Here is a 19584-nt window from a genome sequence, read left to right as displayed (position 1 = left end):
AAAGACAAGTGTTTGCTGTTGACTTACTATTTAGAAAGAACTACTAGGGTATAAATGCATGTCTATTTGCAGCCACTTTTAAGTGCCAGTGCAAACCATGAGCTTGGGGGCGTGGCCAGCAGCAGCTTGTTTGGATTTAAAGAGACAGGAGGCCCTAAAACAGTGGAAACGTAAAAAGCTAGTCAGAAATTATAAGTGAATTATTAACGTTCAACAAGCTGTTAAAACATGTAAACAAAACCAGATGCATTTTGTTTTTAAAAACTGTCCTTTTAACTTTTTTTTCCTTTTTTGAGAAAGATTCTTATCTTCATTACTCATCAGACAAAAACTTGAATAAATGACAATAACTTTAAATTTAAACAGAAATGGACTTTTTCTTCTTTTTGTAAGGCTGATAAATTAAAGGAATTAAAAAGTTAATCACTTTTTTGCGTTTTTGGGGTTGTGTTTGGCATCATACATTTTTGATACGTGATCGTAAACCTACGTTTTGGATTTTCATGGTTAGCCAATTTTATGTGTGCTTAAAGTTATCCATGTGCTTCTTTCCTGGTCAGCACTTTGTTAGTGTTTGGTCATGTAAAACTTGCTTCATGCTACACACACTGGAGAGTTTTCTCCCTTAAAAGTGGAACAAAAAACATAACATGGTTTTTGACATAACACATCTGACATAAAGGATTATACTTTAGACTGCAAAGTCAGATTAGGTTTTCCTCTTGTTTTGGCTCAATAAAAGATAAGATTTAATCCAGATTTAGATTGACTGCTCTTTTTTTATTTTATAAAAAACAATTCCTGTTTTTCTCTTTGTTAATGTCAATAGCTACCTAACACAAACATGTGCTTTACTGCTACAGCCACTGAATAAATGTATTTTATTTATTTAAATCGTAGGACAAAACCTTTTCATAATGATGCTTCTAATGACGGCCACAGCTATCATTAGAAGACAATTTTAGATTTTCTCCTCCTAATTAAAGTAATTTGCAAATATCACTGAATGTTAGATGTTTTTAAAGCAGAGGACCCTGAAAGGTGAATGTGGACTCTGCACATGTATTCCCTTTGAAAGCTTCATGCACAGCTTGTAGCCATCAGTTGTTAGAAATGGTGAAGTGATTAATTTCTATGTTCGGTTCGGGGCTGATTGGACAAATCTTTTGGGAGCGCTCGATTGATGGGGTGGCTCCTGTTTCTTCATGGCAGCAGCAGCCATGCTGGAGGAAGTAGGCAGAGTCGTATGGCTTTCTACCGTCCTCCTCCTCCCTCCCCAGAGATTGGCTGCAAATTAATACAAATCAGAAGCCCTCCTCTGCACTCGAGCCTCGTCACTCACCTTCCCCCCAGGTAGGATGAAGGAGAGAGGACGCTGGAGCAGGTGCAGCCAAGTGCAGAGCAATCGGAAGAGAAATGATTGGAATATCAGCGAATGAGTGCTTTTGTGCTCCAAAAACAATAGGTGTGTGTGCGATACAGAGATCAGAGAAAGATACACATAAAAAAGCACATTGTTTCAGTTCTGACACATATGTTGATATTGTGTCAGCAGAAACAAATAGTTGCACTTTAAAATCTCCAGCTGCAATTTAAATCAAAATGTATCTACACATTTCAACAACACTGTTGATTGAACAGCAGCCAAATATTGAATCCATATCTACATCAAAAAAATGAATTTTGAACACAGTTTGTTCACATCTGAATCATGGATTGAAGCTTGCTCACTGTTTGTATGGCGGCTGTTATCTCAGCCGACACAAAGGGGACAGCAGCGACTAAACAGCGATGGTGACAGAGTGACCCCTTCTGGTCTGACGCCCAACGTAGTCTGACGAACTCAACATTCTCAGGTTCTGCATACATGAAAAGATAACCTTCCACAGCAATTTGCAAAGGTACCCACATGTTTTTCCACTTCACTTAAAACACTTTAATGTTTTTTTAATGGGATTGTGAAGCAGAAGATGAAGCATTCACTGGGTTCAAAGGTAATCTGTTCAAAAATATGTATTTATTCCAAAGGCAAATTACTAAATGTTTTCATTACTCAGAGTCATTGGATGATTGTGATGCTGTGGGCAGGCCGAATCTCTGACAGCAGTCAGTTTTGTAACAAACGGAAGACTCCTCTGACTGAAGACTGTTGCTGTGTGTCTCATTAGTGCCCTGGCCCACTACCAACTCAATGTCCGGGTACCCAAGATGATTATTCCACAATAAGGTAATTTTATTTATATAGCACATTTTCAGCAACAAGGCAGTTCAAAATGTTTTACATGAATTAAAAGGAAATATAAACAAAACAACAAACCAAAAAGGTAAAAGTATAAAACTACATGTTGGTTCCTCATGCTTAATAAGAATAAGTAGTGCATCATTTATAAACTGGTAGGGGTTTCTCTGGATTCTTGTTCTGATAAAACTAAATGTTGTTTTTATTTGTTCTGGGTTGAGTTCTAGATTTGTACCATGTAAAGCAGGGGTCCCCAAACTACGGCCCGCGGGCCGGATCCGGCCCGCCTCCACATTTGGTCCGGCCCCCGGAACAATACCAGAGAGAATTCATTTTTTTTTTTCATATACCGTATTTTTCCGGTTTATATGTGGATTTTTCTTCAACCACCAGGGGGCTCTTTAGCAGGAAGTGTGTCCTGTAAACTGTGGGTGTTTTGTTTTGCATGGCGCATTGCTGCCATCTGTTGGACTTTTAGGGAACCGCTTGACTTTTATGTTATGTAATCAGTGCGGTTGTTTGATAGCGGTAGAGCAGATGAACACAAGTGTCTGTTATGAACGCCGCATCCCAGGTCGAGTTCTTCGAAGCAATGCCTGTAAGTAGCAGCTTATACTTCAAAACGAGCCTTTATGTTAACATATGATAAAATAAGTACCTTTTTTATTGAATTAGTTTTGGAAATACCTCCGGGCGATTTGATTATGTGCTACTACGTCATTGCTAACTAGCAGGCTGCTAATATTTCTCAGGTCGCTACGTAGCATTGCCGCTCATAGCATTCTGAGGTAGCTGTTGTATCAGTTGTACTTATAATGTGTGTAACTGAATGTAAAACACTTCTGTAAGCTGCTCTGAGCTCATCCTGAGTTGTTTGTGTTTTGACAGTTTCACTCCATTCTACGTGGAAATAAAGGTAGAACTAATTAATCCTGACTCGTGTGAAAGGAGTTTGGCTGGTTAGTTTTGGTACAAGACACGATAGCGAGACCATTACAAAGTGAATCATTGGAAGTCAAAATTGGAAATCAAAGAAGAACGCGCCCATTAAAACGGAATTAGGTTTTAATAGGGAATTGAAATTTGAGAATGTTGTTGATCAGTTAAATAGCATTGAGGGGAAATGCTATTTAACTGTTTTTTAAATAATACTGGGATCATTATTAGAATTTGAGGTATAGATATTAGGATCCAGTAGATGGCAGTAGTGCAACAATAATGGATGCAAGCTGCTGTTGAAATCTAAAGAAGAAGAAGAACAGAGCGCCCATTTTCATTTAGCACATGCTAGTAGCAACACGAAGGATCAGCACTTTTACTGTTACAGTTACCGTTCGGAAACTACCGTAATCAGTTCAGTTAAATCTAAACTTGGCAACTTTTCTTTTCCTACGTAATAAATGTGATATTCAATTGACCTGTTATGACTCAAATTTTGGGTGTCCGCGCCCCTCTGCTGCTGCTGCATCGTTGTGGAAAACCTGGAGTGGCAGAGATATCTGCGGCTTATATGTTTCCTGGTTTAAAAAAAAAACTTTGGGGTTGTGGTTTATAGTCCGGTGTGGCTCATAGTTAGGAAAATACGGATTATAATCCTTCCTGGATTTTTTCTGTGAAGAACCCAGAGAGGGTTATTTGATTGTGCTTTCTGGAAAACAATAAATTTTTACATTTACGCACTCCTGCAATCGTCACACTTTTTCTGTTACAAACTGACTCCGGCCCTCCACCAGTGAAGGGAAAAGTTATGTGGCCCTCACAGGAAAAAGTTTGGGGACCACTGATGTAAAGCTAAATGTTGGTTCTCCTCGTTTGATTCTTGTTCTGGATTGTTAAGTACGTGCAGATAATCTAACAGCAGGTCTAAATCTAAGACTTGAACATCATGATTCTGTTCAATTCATTTTAATAATATTACATTAGATTCTTTGTTCATTTTGGGGCTGATTGAACAAACCTTTTATCTGTCAATGATGTAAAACTTGCATAATATTACAGAATTTTATTCCTCTGTTTGCTGTGGTAAACTGGAAACCCGTCCATAACCCAATAACCACTGGAAATCCAATGAGATCAGTTTTTATCACATTCATCATAAGAAAAATTAGTGAACTTCTCTGTATTGTGGTGTCTAACATTAGCTTTGCCATGGAGATGCTACATTTCTAAAATGATTTGAGTCTTGATTCTTTACATTTGACCCTAATCTCAGTCTCCTTTGGTGACGATTGAGGACGCATATAAAAAAATAAAAATAATCAGCAGTCAGTTGGCAGAGCTGTGTTGGTAAATCTACCACACAGTAATACTGCATTTATTCCCTAAGTGATTCTCCTCTTCAACGAGGTCCGAGTTACACTCAGCATTCAAAACAAATGTGATACGTTACGTTCTGCTAACTGTTTGGCAATAATCCTCAGGGGACACTTACAATTGACAAATCCATTTCATCTCCTTCCCCTCATCCAGCGTGTCGTCATGCAGAGAGCGCCTCAGATGAACCGCAGGCTTTAGCACAGCTCAGTCAGACCAACCTTTCAGACCTTTCTTTTCATGCTGCCGACATATAGAGATTAGCAGCCTATTGTCAGGTTGTCAGAGCTGATCTGATTCCAGTGATGCTCTCTCTGATGATGCCAACTGTCACTGGTTCTCAGAGCTGCAGCTATCAGAGCTGTAATGAATGTACTAAAAAGCAGAATATATATTAGCAGAAGGTTAGACTGAGCTTCTAGCAGTAATATGAACACAAAAAATGAGGGCGTTACATTTCCATGTAATTGGTCTGCGTGTGCCCTGCAGGCATATGAAGGGCAGGCAGCATGCCGTCACCCACCTCTGGCATTTTGCCCTAATTTGTTGCCCAAATGTCATGAGGTCGGGTTAAAGGGGAAAAGACTCAGCCTGTTGAAAGCCATGTTCATAGAAAGCAATAAACATTTGCACACATGACCTGCAATTATATGAGCTAATTCAATTTCATTTTAACAGCTACTGACTGATGCTACACTTGTGGGTAGACTGTGACTAGGGATGGCAGTAGGCATTGCCTTGCCAAGCAATTGACATGATGCCACCTGTCAATCATTCCAGAGGGTTTGTCAGCAACTAGCCAAGCAACGGTTGCAATTTGTCCAAAGTACACACTCCTTATCTAGAGAAACTGAACCTCTGGCAACCGTTGCCAGGGTTCACTGTTGCAAAGGTGCAGCAATCACGGAGATTAAAAAAATTAAAATGAAACCATGGTGGTGAATCAGTGGGGAACATGAAACTCCGGCAGCCTTTACCTGGAGCGTTAAGAGGGCGGAGTACAATTGAATCCATTTCTAAAACTGAAATAGAGTCTGGAAAAATGCAAGAGATGGATCCAGGCCTGCAGCCGACCTCATGTGCATTTGAATGAAACTGTGATTGACAGCAACTACCACATGTTTATCTGGTCAACATCCCATTTTTGTCATAATGACACCATATGATTAATAGTCAAATCAAAGATCAATAAGTGAAGGTCTACGTACGTAGATTCCAATTGTAGCTCTATGGCAAAATGAAAACATGAACTGCGGTAGCTACTGTATTTACATGTAGGCACCTTTTTATGCTACTATATATCTTTAAGCACTTTTTGGAAGATTTTCACAAACTCGTATTGTTTATCTACATTACATGATTCGTTGCTTAGCGACGGCCGTGACTCTCGAGGGGGCGGAGCTCCGACTACAGCGTCTTCTGTCATAAATGTCCCAGGTAATGTTAAATTCCTCCAAATCCTGGTTTTTGTATTAATGTTAATGCCATACTGTATGAATAATATCCATTTCATATTAACATTTATTCAGTAAATTAGAATATGGGTTCCAATGATGATTAAAAGTACCTTTTAAAAATACCTTTCAGCAGGTATTAAGCATATTTTTCATTAGACCCACACTTATGAATTAAGAGAGCTAAGTTTAGTTCACATTGTTAAAACTTAATTACAGTTCCCCACCTAAACATTCTGCTCAAATTATCATTATGAATTAGTTTTAATTTTCCTATGAATCTTGTAATGAAATAAAGTCTTCAGTAATATATAAATGATGACATCGTGCATCAGTTAGCATAATTATGTCATTTGTCTTCGCCAACATGTTCAGTTTTTTTCTGTTCTCTTTGCTCTCACAAAAACTGGTTGAACTATCTCAAAAACTGCTCATATAATCATCCGTTGGCTTTCAAAAATCAAAACGAATGTGAAATTTTCAATGAAAAGTTAAATATGCATGTTAAGTCTACGTTTTGAAATGTGGCCGCCCTTGAAGTCCTATTCGGTTGGTGTTCTTTCATAAAACCCATGTTCTGTTTAAACATCAGTAGGCAGTGAAAAGTGACTGAAGGCATTAAATTGCAAACTTAATTTCTCCTTTTGTCTCTGTGGGGGTAAAATTTCACTCCCTGTCAGCTTCATGCTCCTGTTTAGTAGCACCAGAAGCTACAGTGCTATGAAAAGGTATTTTTTTTCTGGTTTTGCTTCTTTTTTTTCGTCACACTTGAATAATTCAGATCAGGAGATTTTTTTTTTTTTATTGGGGGGGAAAAAAACCTACTCTAATTAAAAACAAAAACAGAAGTTTTTCAACTTATGATCTTGTGTAAGAAAAATTTAGGTAGCATCAACTGACATCAGACATTTAGCAAAAAATAGCCCACTCTTTGTAGAATTGTTTTAATTTAACCACATTTAAAGGTCTTGGAGCGCAAACAGCCTGATTAAGGTCTTGCAATCCGATTTAAGTCTAAACTTTGATAAGGCCACTCCAAAAGCTTCCTTCTGATGTTTTCAGATGTGGGTTTTGGATTATTTTCCTTTGGTAAGAGGAGAGCTGGCTGAACCCTGCAGTGACCTTTTGGAGGAGTCATTGATGCAACCTTGGAGTAATGCAATAGTTTCAAGGTTCACCATTGTTTTGTATTTTCTCTCTTTGGAGATAAAAGTTCTCACTGTGGTTCATAAATGGATTTGTAACCCTTTCCAGACAGATGCATGTTAATGATTTTATTTCTCATCTGTTCTTGAGTTTCATAAAGTTGGGACACGATTTGTTGTTTTTTTGAGATCTTTAGCTACAATTGAAGTGATTTCTTGGTTCCATAAATTAGGTAGTAGTCAGCCTGGGTGTGTCTAGTGAACCTGACCTCCAAAGCTTTCCAAAAATGTGTTTTATCAGTTAATTCATGATTTAAAACGGGAGGATAATTACATTTTCATAAGAAGCCAGATCAGCATTCCTTCCTTGATAAGTTGTATTTATGTTAGCTGCATTTGTCTGATATTAAAAATGCAGTGTGACAAAAATGCATACTTTTTTCAGAGAAAAACATAAATTACTCTGATAAAGCAACAGCACGGTAGCCAACTATAGGATTCATTTGGACCAAAATCATAAAATTCAGCTGGTCAACTGAAGTAAGAGAAAAGAGTATCTGGTAATACTTTATTATATGATATAACACCTGTTATAAACATGAAGGAGTCTTCATGAATGTTTATGACTGTTGTCATGAAGTGTTATTCAGAAAATAATGACTTTTAATTGGCTTTTAATGTAATTTCTCATGCAACTTTGCATTAATGCAACTTTTAATGCAAATTTGCAATAAAAGTCTCATTTACTGAAAGACACTTCACGACAACAGTCATAAACATTCATGAAGACTTCTTGTTTATGACAGATGTTATATCATGTTTATGACTGTGTAGTGTCCGTCCCTACACCGACGGACACTACACTCCGTCAATGTAGTGACGGACTACTCTTTATTACTAGGTAATAAAGAGTCTTTATTACTAGGTAATAAAGAGTAACAACACATTATTACTTAGTAATACAGTGTTACAGTGTATCTTTACTTTTTTGCTTTTCAAAGTTGTTTGCTTCTTTATTACTGAAAACTTCACCTGTTGTCTTTATATGAAGACACACAGCGAAGAACACAGAGCATTTCATTTAGAAGTAGATTTAAAAATAGCTGGTGACCCACTTTTTATAGCCCATTTTGTCTCCTTTAGTTAGCCATTGTACGAAGCTGATGGACGATTTGTTATCGGCCTCGGGGCTCCAAGTCAACCTATCCGTATCACATGTGGGGCTCAGATGGCCGTGTTGCCCATTTTACTTAACTCTTCCTCCAATGGGCATTCCCTTCTGCCATTCACAGCACTTAAAACCAATCAGTGTATTAGGGACTGCAGCTCATTAGCCTTGTAAGACCTGATTAAATCCAGCCACTGTTATCTGTAAGACTGGTTCTCCTATATAGGTCAGTGTGTGCCTAGTTGTTTTTGCCCGGTTTTGTCAAAGTGCTGTCTCACTGGAAAAAGCGGCAGCAGCCAGAGGACTGCAGGGCTACAAGTGGGGCACAGAGGGACGCTTTCAGCTCCCTCATTCTCGCCTCCCCTCCTCTCTTCTCCTTGTCTATCATCATCCACACCTGAGTGCTTCTTTACGGTCTGGCCTTCAGTGAAATGGTCCATTGTGTTTCAGTCTATCAGTTTCCTAACTGCTGTCCACACAGAAGTAACAGTGCTTTACAATTCAGCACATTAAGGCTCTTTAGTCTGCTTTATGTTGTGATTTTGCTCCTTGGGATGCTTTAAGGCTGTGAAGTCTGCCTTGTCTTCCCTGATCACCATTTGCTTTTATCAAAGACTGAATAACAAACGGCTCCAAATCCTCCCTCTGGGCTATTTTCCCCACAAAGCATGCATGTCCAGGGGGTGAAACACCATGCAGTATTATTTTCCCTCTCAACCACTAATCACTCCTAAATCAGATGCCTTCAGCAATTTCACGGGGCCATAGTGCTGCCACTTATAAACCTGGAGGCAAATCGCCATGAGGGATAAAAAGCAGTAGGAGTCTGTCACAAATTTGGAGCACCATATGCTTTACAAAAAGCTTTTTGACTGAAATGTAAGCCACAGAAAGGTTGAATTAAAGGGAAGAATGGGAATATGGACATGGCTTTCTTGTTGACAGTAATGAGCATAAATTTACTGGACTTTGTAAGAATAATATTGGTAATAGTATTCTTATTTTTCATTTTTTATTTCCTTCATGTTAAAACCACAAAAGTTGTTGGGAATTTAGGTGAGGTAATTTTATTTTTGTAGCACATTTTCAGCAACAAGGCAGTTCTAAATGCTTTAGGTGAATTAAAAGGAAATACAAACAAAACAACAAACCAAAAGCAAGAAATAAAGGTAAAAGCATAAACCTAAATATTGGTTCCAAATATTTAATAAGAATAAGTAGTCCATAATTCTGCATTCTTGTTATGATAAAACTAACTGTTGGCTCCATTTGTTCTGGGTTGAGTTCTAGATTTGTACAATATAAAACTAAATGTTGGTTCTCCATGTTTGATTCTTGTTCTGGGTTATTAAGTAGATGGTACTTTCTAAGTTTGTTCTAGATTTGTAAACTAATAGGAGTTTCTCTACGTCTTGCTCTGATATTAAAAGTATAACGTTGGTCTAAAGTACTAGATACTCCACAGTTTATAAAAGTAATAAACTAAGCAAACAGACGAGGCAAAGAAAAGACACATCAGGAACAATAGGCACGTGTAGCAACATTCAAAGATGAGCCAGCGAAAGCAGTGAAGTCAGGGAGTGTATCACCATTTTATGTGATTAACCCACATAAATGTCAACATTGCAAAGTGAAAAGAAAACAATACATGCTTTTCAAAATTTTTTACAAATAAAATTGAAAAAAATAAAATATGATTAAATGCACTTACTGCCAGTAGTTTATCGATACTGGTGTTCGAAAGGGTCGTATTACAAATGAGCATAATTCTCAAGAGCAGCATTTCTGTGTCATGTAGCCATATAGTTACTTAAAAAAGAAATCATTTTATAGTTACCACAATAGTACCACAAAATATGATAAAATTTCAAGTCCATTTCGCCTGAAGCAGCATTCTCCCATAAAACTGCATAACAGCTGAAACACTAAAAAACCAGCTGTTAGAGTTGCTTTTGAAACATAATCAATGAAACATTAATCAACATTTTGATGTGTAACGACGGCTCCTGACAATTGTTGACTGTGTTTTGTACATCTTTGTATTTTTTGTGTGTTGGCATTAGCTTTTTTTTTGCCATTGCTCCATGTCATAATGTAGAGAAACAAGAGCGTGATCTTCTCATGTGTCCCTCAGACAAAGAGCAGTTCTGCAATAAAATAAGACATGGGATTTGAGCCAAGCAGCAGGGTGAAGAAAAGCTCGCTGCAGCTTAAGCAACAGTGAGTTGATATGCTGATGTGGTCTGGCAGTTTGTCAGAGGGGACCTGCTGTCACTCCGAATGTCTCCGGCAGCTCTCCAGACACGTACAACAGGACACAAGAATATGCATCCTTACTCAAATAAGAAGCAGAAAATGAAAATATTGTGTCTAAATCAACTCAGAATTAATTTAAAATGTAAGAAGATCCACACCAGGGCTGTGTTTCATCCTCTTTCTTGCAATATTGCAGTGGATGTTTTTGCTGTTGTTCCCCAGTGGGTCGCTGTAATAAAGGCAAAACTCAACAGATACTTGCTGGATCTGGAGGAGGAGCAGGCAGGAGATGGGTACATCAGTCAGGTCCAGACAATAGCAGCTCTGGGGAAAGCTGGCTCGTGCTTAAGAGCAGAGAGCCTGAAGGATCCCCTTTCAGCAGATGGGGCGTGTTTGCCTGCTAGAGACAATTAGGCCAGCTTTAATCCTCCATCTGCTTTCCTTGCTTCTTTTTTTTTTCACCGTCCCATCAGCCAGAAGCAAGTCTGCTCTCAACCTCTTCAGTCCAGGTATTTTAATTTGCAGAGGAAAACACCCTGACAAAGCGTAATAAAAACAAAATCCCACCATTTTCCCTTCCCGTTGCTCCCAACCACTTTCCTTCACCTGCTTCCTCTCCTTATTTCTTTCCTCTCTCCTCACTTCCAGGTGGATTGCAGGTGTTGTAGTTTTGGAATTAGAGCAATTCTATTGTGATCCATAGGCAAAAAAGTGGCGAAATCAACCTTTATTGAAGTTTCACAAATCACAAACATTGTTTTAAATATTCTGCTATTAAAAGAGAATAATCCAATCCAGGTTTGAAGTGTCTAGGTGTTGTAGCTTATCAACTACAATTAAAGATGCAGAAGGTAGTGAATAATTAGGGGGAATCGCCCTTTAGCCATTTCCCGAATCGGAAGCTGGAATCGGAGACCAACTTCAGCTGTGTGATCTTGCACACATTTCTTGTTTCTAGTTCATTTCTCCACAGTTGTCTAGTTGTCGTTCACTTTGGTGAGATGAAAGGGAGGAAGACGTTAAGTTACGTGGCTGAACCAGCTGTGATCTGTTGTCTTAAGACCAGCGGAGCAGAAACACACAGATGGGTTTAAGCGGAGGAAGCTTTGGTGATGCTCTGAAGTCTACCTGGACTCACTGACAGCGTGTTTAAAGCATCAGGACGCTTCACATGGAGTTCCACTTGGGTTGTCATTCAGTCTCTGCACCTGATACAGTCTGAAGCATTTTAATCTAAACAAAGTCGAGTTTATTTCATGGCTCATACTGGAGGGTTTTAGCTTGGTTGTTTATTTAAATGCAGATTACTGAATTCATTATGATCTTATTTTTAATTCAGAGCCTACAGCACTTGTGAACAGCTGAAAAATGTATTCTGTTTATTTACATAACACCAATTTACAGCAAAAGTCGTCTTAAGATACTTTTACAAGACCAAAAGTTCCTGAGGGTGTCAGCAGATCCTTAAAGAGTCTTAAAAACTCTTCAACTCAATAAGAATCTGACAATATCTAATAGTCAATCTCACAAGGAGTATCATTTCTTCTTCAATAGCTCAAAATGACATATTATTGTTACAAATAATATGTCATTTTCTTTTGTATATTTTGGTTGTCTTAAATTTAATTCATAATGGTTTTAAAGAGTCTAAGTTTCATTTTAGGACTGTCTAAACAGTTTGAAACGCTGGTTCCTGTTCATGTCCACAACTATCAATCTGATAATTAGGTTCAAATTTAATCTTCACAACCAAACAGAATGGTCAAAAATCAGTTTATGACGCTGCCTGACCAAAATAAAATAATTTAAAAAAAAAATTCAGATTGCAACTTGTTTGGGGGGCGCAGAGTCTAGCATTCATTAAAGTCGACGACAGATTCTTAGTTTTTCAGTTACCTAGCTGGTGATCGAAAGGAGATTTCCTGAATGAGTGGACAAATGTTTCCGAGTTATGATGACCGGTTCCAAAATAACAGACTAAAAAGGTCTAATCAAACCGAAATTCAGCAAATTACTTCACAATTATTGAGTTTTCCTTACTAACATTTTCAGTTATATTAAAGGGATCATACACCACAATAAAGAATGAAAACAGCTTTCATTTTTTTGTTATGATTGTCTTTTGTTCTAACTAAAACACCCTAAAAAAAGGTAAATTATATTTAAGCAACATTTATTAAAAACAAAAACATCAGAATTTCAGAAGCACACATACTAGCACTTATTCTGCTTGAATATAATGTCAAATCAGACAGTGGTCCAGTTGTTCCCATCATGGTTCTGCTGTCCTCCTGCCATTACGGACTAAGAGAAAAGTCCCTGAACAATACTGGTACCGGACTGGCTTTGCTGATGCCACTGTTGAACCAGGACGCTGCACTTCTGCTTCATGATGGTGGACTAAACTGGTCTGAATCAATTTGCAAGAACAGAGGAAAAGCTTTGGTGAGTGTGTGTGTCCTCAGCATAAAGACACCATCTGCTGAAATGTTCTGCCTGTCTGGAAAAGACGTGACATTTGCTGGTTCATTTAAGCTGCCAGTCACTTTAATTCGTCTTTTACCAAGCAAACGTCTGTTGGTTACTGTTGCATAAATTAGACGGATTACATTTAACTTTGCTTGCTAAGATTAGGTGTGTAATTGAACCATATGGATGTTTTCTTGACTTATTGCCTGTGGAAGTAAGTACATAAAGGACCTTGGAGGGTTTTCCATGTGTATTGAAGGGGACCTATTATGCAAACTTCACATTTTGCACTTTTTTTATACTTCCATTTGGAACTAAATGCTTCTAAAAACATCATAAGCGCTTCAAAAAATTCACCCAGCTATAAATTAATGTCTTTTGGTGTCTGGAAAACGTATCAAAAACCTTCAGGTTGTTATATCATCATCAACTGTTACCTAGCAACACCAGTGGAGCACCAGTACATTTGGTCAGCTGGTTTTACCACTGTATGTGCTGTACAATGGCTGCTGTATGTGCTTTGTTGTTGACTTACCATCCAGAAACCACTTGCTGCATTCTTGTTAGTTGTGCAGGAGGCTCTAATAATGCTTTTCAAAGATGTATGGTTGTATAATTTCGAATCTGTTTACAGCCATTTTCACATGCGGATGTCAATGTTGAGTTTGGGGGCGTGGCCAGCAGCAACTTATTTCAATCTGGAGAGACTCAGACAGAGAAAGAAAGCGATTAAAAAGTTTATTGACAAGTAAACATTAAAGTTCTTTGGCGCTCAGGCCCCGGCCGAGGACTTCGAGCTGAAACTGCGATAAGCTCGATAAACATTCCTGATGCTGCATAAGAATGTAGTCCCCCTGGGGCCAGTACTGATGGCGGAGGCCGAAGAAGGATGTGTGCCTGTGTCCAGGGAGATGAAGGGGAGGCGCTGATTGATGAGGCAGGTGAGGCAAGAGTCTTCCAGACTGACTTTGCGCCTAAGCTTCATTTGGATTTAAAGTGACAAGAGACTCTAAACCATCTCTTTATGAAACAATCTCAAAATAGGCTGAACAGATCAGACTGAAATCTCATTTTATGCCAAAAAAAATGAGATTTCATTTTCAACAACAAAACTTAGTGACCATGTTTTGTATCGCCCATAGCCCTTTTCTAACTTGGTCAAGAAAGAATAGGTTTTCATTTCATACAATGTAGATCATATTCACCATTCTTATGGACCAATAGAGAATATATTATTTTTCAACCAAAGCAGAATAAACCATACATTTAGCAGCCAGAGGGAGTGAAGGCTGAAATAATCACTGTTACCACCAGGAGTCGGTCCATTGACCTCCAGCGGAGTTAAAAGGTCACAGGTAATACAGCTGCTGCCTCTCGGCTAATCTATCGAAGCTTAGCAGTCTGAGAAAGGAGGTGGAAAGCTCTTACTAAGCATTATTGTCAATCAAATTAGTTTCCTTTTCGCCAAATACAGTGGATTTCAGCAGTCTTTATGTTAATGCCCTTCATCTTTTTAACTTTAAATTGCACATTCACCTCAACGGAAAAGGTTTCACTTGGGCTTAAAGAAAAAAACGTATCACTAGATATGTTTCCAAGCTTTCATGTGGTCTGTATGAAAGTTTGTACCATCCGTCGCGCTGTCCTCCGGCGCCAGCCTTGCTCTCACAGCTTCACAGGAAAGCAGGTTAAAGGGTCGCTGCATTACCTGCTGCAATTCTTTCAGAGTGCTTCACAGGGAGCAGCATGAAGCCAGAGGACCAGTTTTTCTATAGGGCACTTTCAGACGAGGAAATTTGTTTTTCTATTGTTTCATCGAAGTAAGTTAATCTATATAGTAGCAATTTACAATAGATGTAATTTCAAAGCTTAATTTTATATCTGAATATTTAGAACTTTGTTTCAAATACAGTTCAAATCAATCAAACACAATTGAAGTTAATTCCAGTTTGTAAAAGCGTATCTGTCTAAAGCAAAACCAATTGCGTCAAGTCTTCTTCTCTGAAGCAATCCCTCAGTCCAGGCAAGCATATGGTGACAGTGGAAAGGAACAATTTCCTTTTAACAGGGAGAAACCTCCAGTAGACAGGATGACTGTGATTGAGAAGTACAGACATTGAATGCAGAAAAAAATACAGAAAGAATGACTCAGGAGTGCTTTTTATGGGAAAGAGAAACAAATAAAATTGTTTATTTTCACAATAACTGTTACTAGTCAAGGTATTATTGACTCCAGGAAAGAAAGACAGCCAAGTACAGAATTGCTAAGCTAGGAATACTTTCTATGGGGAAAAAAAAGAAAGAAAAAAGAGCACAAAAATATTTCTGTAACAGAAACTTTATCAATGACTTCATCCAAGGATGAGACACAGCTAAACACAGAATCACCAAACTAAGAGCACTTTCTATGGAGACAAAAACAAACACAGTAACAACTTAATGAAGTCAAATGCTCTTACAGTGATTATGTCCATAAATTAGTCACTGAGCTGGGACACTTTCTATAAGAAAGAAAACCAAAGGGACCACATAGTTTATTTAGGCTATGACTCTATTTATGACATCACCCAGAAAAGAGTCATAGTTAAACAGATTTGGTGAGGTAGGAGTACTTTCTACAGGAAAGGAAAAGAATAAAACACATTTAATTTCCTCAACTATGACCAGTAAGGAGTCAGCTAAATACAGAGTTGCTAACCTAGGGGTACTTACTATGAAAAGTAAAGCAATGCCAAGTGCAGCAGTACCTTTCTTCCAGAAAACACACAATGAATTTTGTGTTATTCAAATACCTAAAAGCCTGTTTTGTAGAAAAAAATATGTTAGTCCAGTGTAACACTGTTGAAATAAATCAGAATATAACAAACATAATATACATAAAATTTAAAAAAGATTGGAAAGATTAAAAGCGTTTTTGTCTGTTCAGATTTGACATCATTCACTCACATTTGCCAAAACTCACTCAAACTTTCATAAATTACTATTTAGCATTGAACTTCGTGTCCTTATGAATATTTAGCACAACAATCATCACTCACATAATTCAAATTTTGTTTGATCACTTTGACAACCTTTTGGCCTCCAGATAGAAAAAAAAAAATTAATTCTGGCACGCAGTGGTAGCCTTGGCACTCGGCGTATCCTTGCCCCCACTTGATGAAATGCATTGCGAAAAGGCCACCTCTTCACATTTGTAAAAGTCACCTTCCATTATCTTCCTCTTGTAAAGAGTCTGGTGTTCTTGGAGCTCTGTAATATTATCTCTCACAAGTGTGGCAGGACCAGTGTGACATTTGTAAGCAGTAACTTTGCTTCTTTTCCCCTTCAACGCAGCGTCTCGAGGCCAATCGGATCCAGCCAGCGACCCCGATTGGCTCAAATCGGAGCTGCATCCTTCTTTCTGGCTGAACGCCACCAGCTCTTCCTCACAAACTGCTTGTCTGGTGGCAGGAAGCCAAGTTCGACTGGGTTTGGATCAAAAGCAGTGTTCTAATAATAACAGACCAATGCGACTGGTGTGCATCTCAATCCAGCTAAAGTGGGCGTATGGGTGAAATATAATGTGTCTAATAGGCATGAAGAATCTGAGTGTGTGAATTGGAGGTGTAAAACGCATGTAACAATCCTGAGAGCATACTGGAAAATCAACAGTCTGCAATCTGTTGTGGCTTTAATGGACGAGACAGAATCTCAGTTATTTATTTGCATGTCTGATATATTTACAGACAAACCAGCCGTATCATATTCAAAGGAAAACTGTCAAGAAAACCAAAAGACAAAAGACTTGCATCAAGGGAACACAAGTATTGAACATTTCAGCATGGTTCCGAGTAAATATGTCTCTAATTAGCCTATTGACATGAAATTCACAGCTAGCGTTAGCAGGAATCATAGTGAATCACATACAAATGCTAATCAATCTGTGTGCTACAGTGTTAAATGTTGGAGCACAATATTTCATTTGGATTGTGTCTTGAATGCTTTTGAAATTAAAAACAGATGCAGAATTTCAGTAAGCATGTTTGCTGCTTATTCCCGTTGTCGTGTCACTTGTTTACTCAAAACATATGATCAGCTTTGTTGACCAAGTCTGTGTGCGCAAATGAGAAATCTGAGTTCAGTTTTCAAGCGTTCTCAGTGTACAGACTATGTGTGGTTGGTAAAACGTAAGTGCCAGTCATTTGTTTTTTAGTGTTCATGTCGAGTTTGGTCATGTTAAAGCGACTGTAGCTGCCAAACTGCATCCAGTGGGACAGCTGCTGGGAGTAAAAGTGGAGTTGTCCTTCTGGCAAAAGTAAAAAAGAATAAACTCTGCTGGCAGCAGTTAATGTAGCATGGAGAATTTGAGAGACGGTTTTTGCGTGCCGTCATTCATTTTCATTCTCCCCGAGTGGGGTTGCCGCCGGAGATATCAATCTGTCTGGGGATACTTGTACTGAAGCTGTCATGTTGCCACCATGGCGGAGCGAGCGGTGGCAGGGAAAGATGGATTACTCATCCTGACGCAGGAAATTTTTTTAAACAGGAAAACAATTAAGAGTTTGGCTGAGGCAAAATTGAGCAAAAAATTTAGCTGAGCAGTAGGTTATAGTACAATGAAACAAGAGAATCAATTGGTAGCTCGTAAATAGTGATTATTCTTTCTCTGCAGTCCTACATCTTCAGGTGCTCGTTCAATAGAGTTATAAATAGCACATGGCAGCTCCGTGAACTGCAGACCCCCACCACTCAGTGTTGTTAGGCCCATTTGGGGTGGTAATTGCTTATGCCGAAGCAGTCAATCACATCACTGATGGATGGAAGCAAAATACAAGACAAGTCGTTGACAGGAAACCTTTCAGGATGCAACTATTTTCTCATTAATTCACACTTTGAAGGCACCACCAAACCGAGCTTATACTGAGTTTTACAGCATGAACACTCATAGTTTCTGAGGTATGGAGAACATCGACAACAAAGATTGCAGTATTATGCTGAACCTCTCCGTGCATATTATTTTGCCCTTTGTTTTTAAATGTTTTTGTTTCATCCCATCCTCATTTTGCTCTTAGTCTTGGTTCTTCCACTCTCTGACCTGTGTTGTTTTTCAACATACAGTAAGTAGATAATTACATTTTCAGATGTTATTCATCGGTATACCTTTTTAATCCCTCACTACCCGCAAACATGCATGAAATATTTTTGCACAACTAAATGTATGAATTAGCTGCCATGACTTGTCACATTAATAACCAGATCAAATCCAAATCAAATTAAAGTTTATTTTTATAGCACATTTCAGCAGCAAGTCGATTCAAGATGTTTTAAATCATAAAAACACACATACACAAAAAAAAATTTTGTATACAAAAAATGCATTAATCAACACTAATGTTGATTAATCAACATTAATCAAAATGTTGATTAATGTTTTATTTATAGTGTTTCAAATGCAACTTTATATAATAAAAACATCATACAGGCAAAAACTGAATAGGTGTTATATTCTGATGAGTGCCATCAGTATGTTGGTCAATGTCATTCTAAACAGGTGATTTTTATTAAATGTTTCCCAAAATGATCAAGAATGACACATTTGCTTCAGTTTTTTACTATTATTTCAATTTGTAAAGGGGCTTCTTTTCTTTTGGCTACTTAGAGCCTCCGACCAGAAGGTTATTTCTCACTTCGCCTCCTCACCTGTCCCTCAGCTGCCCAGTGACAGGAAAAGAAAAAAACCCAGTGGGTTTTGAGCCTGCAGATGGCACGTTGGTGCTGATGGGGCGGCCGGGTGTGCTGGAGACGTGTGGAGGAGAAGGGAGTAATAGTAGCACTAGCCGACTGCGAAACGCCTGGGAGAAACGTGAGGGATGGATGAGCCAGCAGCACCATGGCAACCAAAACAAAGGAGGGCGGTGCGGCTGAGACTCCCCCGGTGACGGCTCCTGCTCTTTTCCTGGATTTCCCTTATTATTGGTGGCAACATGTTCACTCAGGTTGACAGCTCATTAATACTGATGGTTTCAGTTGGCTTTCTATGCAACTTGTGCAACAAAACTAATTATAAATAATTTTTCTCATTGCTGATAACTCCTACATCTGATTCAGGTTCTACTAATGAAATTCTCCATGCGTGTTTACTGGCGATAACTATTTTAGAGCTTAATATTCACTCTTGACAACATGAATGAGGAACTTATGGAAGAGTCCAGGCTTCACGCTGAGGTCGAGTTCAGCCAGAGCTCCTCCCACTGCGTCCGTGACCTCGGGGTCGCGTCCAGACAGATTCCAGTGGGAGTTTTCAAAGGGCTCTTCAAGTTCATTTCCTACGCTGCGGGAGGACTGCCTGCATTTGGAAACCTCCTGGGGAGACGCCACAAAGTGACCTCTTGGCTCTCCAGTAGATATCCTGTCTGTCAGCCAAGCTGTATTTTTGTTATTAATGTTACAGCTATATATTAATAAACCATACAGAATGCAGTTGCTGCTTCTCTAACGTGGTTGCCGTTTTCCTCTTTTGCCCTTGAAACTATGTGGCCTTAATTTGTAAAGTTGCAACAC

At 38.6% G+C, this 19584-nt stretch overlaps 1 long non-coding RNA gene across 1 annotated transcript; it reads left to right on the top strand.

Moving 5' to 3' along the window:
- The first annotated feature begins 2447 nt into the window (after positions 1-2447).
- On the top strand, positions 2448-17688 carry LOC145555128 (uncharacterized). The gene is made up of 3 exons (XR_014091216.1): positions 2448-2837; positions 5925-5989; positions 16378-17688. It is a non-coding gene; the product is annotated as an uncharacterized LOC145555128 (long non-coding RNA).
- Positions 17689-19584: the final 1896 nt, after the last annotated feature.

This window comes from Poecilia reticulata, chromosome 15 (genome assembly GCF_904066995.2).
Source record: "Poecilia reticulata chromosome 15, P_reticulata-male-v2, whole genome shotgun sequence".
Lineage (NCBI taxonomy): Eukaryota > Metazoa > Chordata > Actinopteri > Cyprinodontiformes > Poeciliidae > Poecilia > Poecilia reticulata.
The sequence above is the reverse complement of the archived record's forward strand: the minus strand, read 5'-3'. Positions and strand labels throughout refer to the sequence as shown.